Genomic DNA, 6000 nt, shown 5'->3' with positions numbered 1-6000 from the left:
CTGCACTGGAAGGTGGATTCTTTACAACTGGACCACCAGGGAAGTCCCCAGGAGGGTTCCCTTTTAGAGAGGCCTTTTTAAAATGAGAGATGTGAATCCCCGAATCTGTGCCTTCTACTTTGGTAGCACATGGATTAGTTAATAATACCTGGTAAGGTCCTTCTTAATGTGGCTGCAATGAATCTTTTATGTCTTTTCCAATAAACAAAATCTGCAGGCTGTAATCCATGATCCTTAAGGTCTTCATCTCCCAGGATCTCACTGTGAAAGAAGTTAGCTACTAATTTTTCATTTTCCTTAAGTGTTTTAATAAGAATTTGACAATACTGTAATGTAATATATCTCCTTGGAGTGAGGTTGGTTCATAATTCCCTCATCTAATCACATAGGCCATCCTGTTATTTCAAAAGGACCAGACAGTGTTTACCAAAAGGCATAGATCTAAGGTTGAGAAGCACTAGAAGAAGAGCTTTTGGCCGTGAGAGATGAAATGCTGCTGAACATTTTCCCAGTTGCATTTTGATAGCACCATTAGTCCTTTCTACCAATCCTGAAGATTAGGGATGATAAGCGTAGTGAAAATGCCACATTATTGGTCAAATGTCACAAACAGATTTAATTATTTGTCCAGTAAAATGAGTTCCTCAGTCACTGTGTAATCCAGAAGGAATTCCCCAAAGAGGAATTGTCTTTTCTAATAACAATTTACCTACTGTTAAAGCCATTGCTCTCCTGCATGGAAAAGCTTCAACCCAGTGTGAAAACATGCAGATCATTACCAAGCTATGTTTATTTCCTTGAGAGGGTGGCATCTGGACAAAATCCAATTGCCATGCCTCAAAGGGTCCCTTGGGAAGGGGAAAGTGGCCTTGTGACCCACGAAATGACTTTCCAGGATTATATTTAGGACATATATTACAGTGAGCATATACATTAGGAACCATTATGGGAGAAAGTTTCCAAACGTACTGTTTTCCCCATAGAATCATTTTCTCAGGTGCCCAGTGAGTTAAAGAATGTATATGCTGGAGCAATGACAATGGGGCTCCAGCAGGTGCTATAGGTTTCTTATCAGGTCCAAGCCATATTTGTGTGACGGGGTTAAAAATTCCCCCATTTTATTGCTATATCTGTTTCTCTTCTTCAGCGGCAATTTCTTGAGCCTGTAGAAGGAAATCCTTCATTGAGTTGGCAGGGTTAACAGAGAGCAGTGGACATTCTCGAGACTGGACAGAATGATTATTTAGAGCTGCTTGCTTTGTGACATCATCGGCAAGCTGATTTCCTTTAGCATCCATAGTCTTAGATTTGGAATGTTCTGGTGTTTTAATAATTGCTAGCTCTTTTGGTAATTGTATAGCATTTAATAACTCTGCAATCTGTTTTCCATTTTTTTAAATTTATTTATTTATTTTTGGCTGTGTTGGGTCTTCGTTTCTGTGCGAGGGCTTTCTCTAGTTGTGGCGAGCAGGGGCCACTCATCATCGCGGTGTGCGGGCCTCTCACTGTTGCGGCCTTCTCTTGTTGCGGAGCACAGGCTCCAAACGTGCAGGCTCAGTAGCTGTGGTGCACGGGCTTAGTTGCTCCGCGGCACGTGGGATCTTCCCAAACCAGGGCTTGAACCCGTGTCCCCTGCATTGGCAGGCAGACTCTCAACCACTGCACAATCAGGGAAGCCCTGCTTTCCATTTTTTATAGGCTGTCTTGAAGAGGTTAAAAACCTCATTGTTGCCATAACATCCCAGAGTCGTGTGCCACTCCAAAGGCATAACGACTCTCAGTACAAATATTTGCTATCTGGTCTTTAGCTACTTGACAAGCTCAAGTTAAGGCAATTAATTTGGCTGATTGTGCTGAGTTAATTTCTGGTAAATAAGAGCTTTCAATTACGTCCACTGTGGATGTTACTGCGTATACAGCTCAGTTATGTCCTCGTTCATATTTTAAGTAAGACCCATCTGTAAGCCAAGTTAGATCAGCATTGCCAATGGGAATTTCTTGTAAGTCATTACTAGAAGCAAGAAGATAACCCGTCAATAGAATGTAGTCATGGGTTTTTGATCAGCAGTCCTTTCTATAGACCAAGGCTAGTGCAGAGGCCCTTCTTAAGTAGAAGGTATAAATTTGAGTCAATTCCCCTCAGTTTTATTGCGCGTGTGTTACTTAAGAGTATCTGAGAAGGGTCCTACCATCTAAGTTGGAGAAAGAGTCCTTTAAATGATGTATTTTCCAGTCTGCATAATCTCCCGGGTGCAGGTCATGGGGCATCTGATCTTCATCCAAGGATAGGTTACTGCGATCAGCTTCAGAAACAAGTTTAGAATATCCTCTTTAAAATTCAATTAAATACAAAACCTCAGTAGGTAGTATATATAAAACCTCAGCATATATAAAACCTCAATGCCCGTAAAGATATATTATTGAAACATAATTTTTTCTCTCTAAATTATCCTCTTTTTTACCAAATAGAGTCAAATTAAGACTAATTTGTTTAGTCTTACACTTTGCCTGGTTATTTACATAAGTGTAATTGATTATATAGACTCTTTTAAATTTGGCTTTGTTGGAACTTTTCATAATTGATCTCAGATTGAGCTTTTTTTTTTTTTTTTTTTTTTGGCCACACCACACAACTTACTTGCAGGATCTTAGTTCCCCAACCAGGGATCAAACCTGTGTCCCCCTCAGTGAAAGTATGGAGTCTTAACCACTGGACTGTCAGGGAAGCCCCACAGATTGAACTTTTAAAAGGTCTCACAAGGCCAGGAAAGTCATGCTAAGGATTTGCCATTAGATTCCACCTGCAATACCTACAGATTTAGGTGGGTCCCTCTCTTCTCAAGTTCCAAAATATCTTGAGGTTCTTTTTTATAAGCTTTTTAAAAATTTTTATTTATTTAATTTATTTATTTTTGGTTGTGTTGGGTCTTCATTGCTGAGTGTGGATTTTCTCTAGTTGCAATGAGAGCGGGGGCTACTTTTCATTGCGTTGTGCAGGCTTCTCATTGTGGTGGCTTCTCTTGTTGCAGAGCACGAGCTCTAGGTGTGCAGGCTTCAGTAGTTGTGGCACAAGAGCTCAGTAGTTGTGGCACACAGGCTTAGTTGCTCAGCGGCACGTGGGGTCTTCCCGGACCAGGGCTCGAACCCGTGTCCCTTGCATTGGCAGGCGGATTCTTAACCACAGTGCCACCAGGGAAGCCCTGTCTTGAGGTTCTTATATCTGCCAGGAGGTGACCTTCCCTATTCACCTGGAAAGGCCACTGGGAACCTAAGAGTTTATAAATTCTGGAGGGATCAGGTAGAGAGAAAAGATAAATGCTTCAAATCTGTTTACAAATGTGTAATTTATCAAACTGATGTAAGTCATAATTAGCTTAAAGGGAAAGATTCCTGTATCTGGAAAATAAAGATGAAAAGCCAGTAACATTTCAGATAAAACGTCATAAAAGTCATAGTCATGTTTATCAGTTCATTCAATTCTATGTAATTATTTTTTGTTCTGCTTGAGTCCAGTTTTTCCATCAGTTCTGTTGACCTTGCCTGATGGTTGAGGGTGATAGTGACGGTGATAATTTCAAGAAGTTTGTGAGGTTTTGGTTAAGGCTTGCATGATTCGCCCAGTGACGTGGGTGCCTTGATCACTGGAGATTGTGGAAAGTGTACCCCAAGTGGAAAAGCACATTTTTCTAACAGTTTGTCATTGGAGGGTATCAGCCTTGCAGCAAGGGAAGGCTTTACCCCACCAAATAAAAAATAGTGTTTTCCAGGGAGCCGGGAAGAGCCAGGTGGCCGTCTTGGGTTTCCCATAGCCCCAACTATTTAATTCATAGCTATCGTTTACCCATTTAATTTCTGATTTAGGAGCAGACTGTTGCCATGTTAAAAGCACATCAGGATGGCAAAGGCCTGACAATGAGGGGTTAACTTTTTGTAGAAGCAGAACGGACTTTATCTACATGTGCCATGATCTTTACAGATTCTGCTGTTGTTGCCATGGTGTGAAGGACAGCTAGGGCATTTCCCTAATACTTGGGTTCAGTCCCTTCAGTGGGAGCCTCAATTCTGATGACAGATAACATTTTATGTCAGGACATATAAGATTTCCAGGAATTTCATATAATTTCTGGAATACTTATAATACGTATACTTATATAGATATAACATAAAGAAGGCTTAATGTCATCTCTTATTTGACAATGCTTCCCACATAATTTAATCTACCAAATAATCCTAGTTAAATATTTTTCTGAGATGCCTCAGGGGCCCTCTGAAGCATCGCAAAGTTAGCTGGAGGTCAAAAGAACTTTAATTAGAATTTGATACTTTGAAACTTTGTCAAAAATATCAAGAAGTTTCAAAACACTTGGTCAAACAGGATCATAGGTCACTGTGAAACAATACTTATTTACTTAACCAAAGTGACAAAAAAATTCAAAATCAAATACAGATCACTTAAAGGCAAAGAAATTCATATAATGTGTTATCAAAAGCAGCATTCCAAGAAAACTTTGTTCTCTTAACAGAGAGAGAAAACCAAATCCAGTCTTGCTTCAGCGTACTTTTAATAACAAATTTTATTTATCTAATTAAATTCAATCTAATCTTAATCAATTCTGACCATGTACAAAACTCTTTTCTCAAGTTTCCTTTTCCATAACCTTCCATCATTGTCTCTATCAATATTCGTTTGTTTCCCCCCCTTTTCTTTCCATCCAGAAACAACCAGCTGTAGGAAAAAATTATTCTCCTTTTTTTCTCTAAACAAAGATATTTACATTTTTATATCTTCTATCACTAACAATATACAGCCTACTTTTTTATACCTGAAATGCTTACTTTATTATTTTAGTATCTTTAATTACATATATTATAATTTTTAACCCTTAAAAAATTTAATCTCTAGTGAATCAAGATATTACTCTGTCATATCAGTATTTCCTGATTAGCAAACTTAAGAACACATTTCATAACCTTTAAAAACATACCTTTTCCTCATAGCATAATTTCTCTTTCTAATGTGGTACAAGACATGTGTCTAATAAACCCAAATATCTTCAGTTTTTTCTCTCATAAGAAGACAAAGTAGAGACTTCCCTGGTGGTCCACTGGTTAAGAATCCTCCTTCCAATGCAGGGGACGCAGGTTTGATCCCTGGTTGGGGAATTAAGATCCCACATGCTGTGGGGCAACTAAGCCTGCGCGCTCTAGAGCCCACGTGCCACGCTTAGAGATCCCTCGCGCTGCAACGAAGAGCCCATGTGCCGCAACTAAGACCTGATGCAGCCTAATTAATTAATTAAAAAAAAAACAGAAGACAAAGTAGGTAAATTTAGACATGTTTAGCAGTGAATGTTTCAGTATTTTTACCTTAATTGGAAATGATCTGGATTTTCAATGAATTCCCATCATTTATCTCAATTGAACAAAACTCTAGAGTTTCAAATTACCTAAAATCTGGAGAAACTGTTTTTAGGTATGCATACTATCAAACATAACCATTCTTTAAGAGTTCACCTAATACTTTTATCCCATTTATCTCTACTTCATTACTTGTGAAAATATCATCATACCAAGTTAATTTTCTTGCTGACAAATTTTGTAACAGAGACAACATGAACTTACTGACTTTTAGTAAACCTAGGTACAATAAAAGTATTCCATTTAATGTGATGACCCTAAAAACATGTCTGTATTAATCAAACCAACAACTTAAACTTGTTTCCCTTTATTCAAGAGTAACCCTAGATCACATCATCCTTTAAGCATTTGGATTAGTCTTTTCTACATTTAGAAATATTTGATTTTTAAGTACTTACTTTTTTTAAATTGAGGTATTGTTGATTTACAACATTGTGTTAGTTTCTGGTGTACAGCAAAGTGATTCAAAGATAGATAGATACAGCGCTACATAGATATAGGGATAAATAGATACATAGATAGAGATATAGGTATATAGGTATAGATATAGCATATATTCTTTTTCAGATTCTTTTCCAATAT

The sequence above is a fragment of the Stenella coeruleoalba genome (assembly GCF_951394435.1).
Source record: "Stenella coeruleoalba genome assembly, chromosome: 2".
NCBI classification, from domain to species: domain Eukaryota; kingdom Metazoa; phylum Chordata; class Mammalia; order Artiodactyla; family Delphinidae; genus Stenella; species Stenella coeruleoalba.
Note: the sequence above shows the minus strand (reverse complement) of the source record.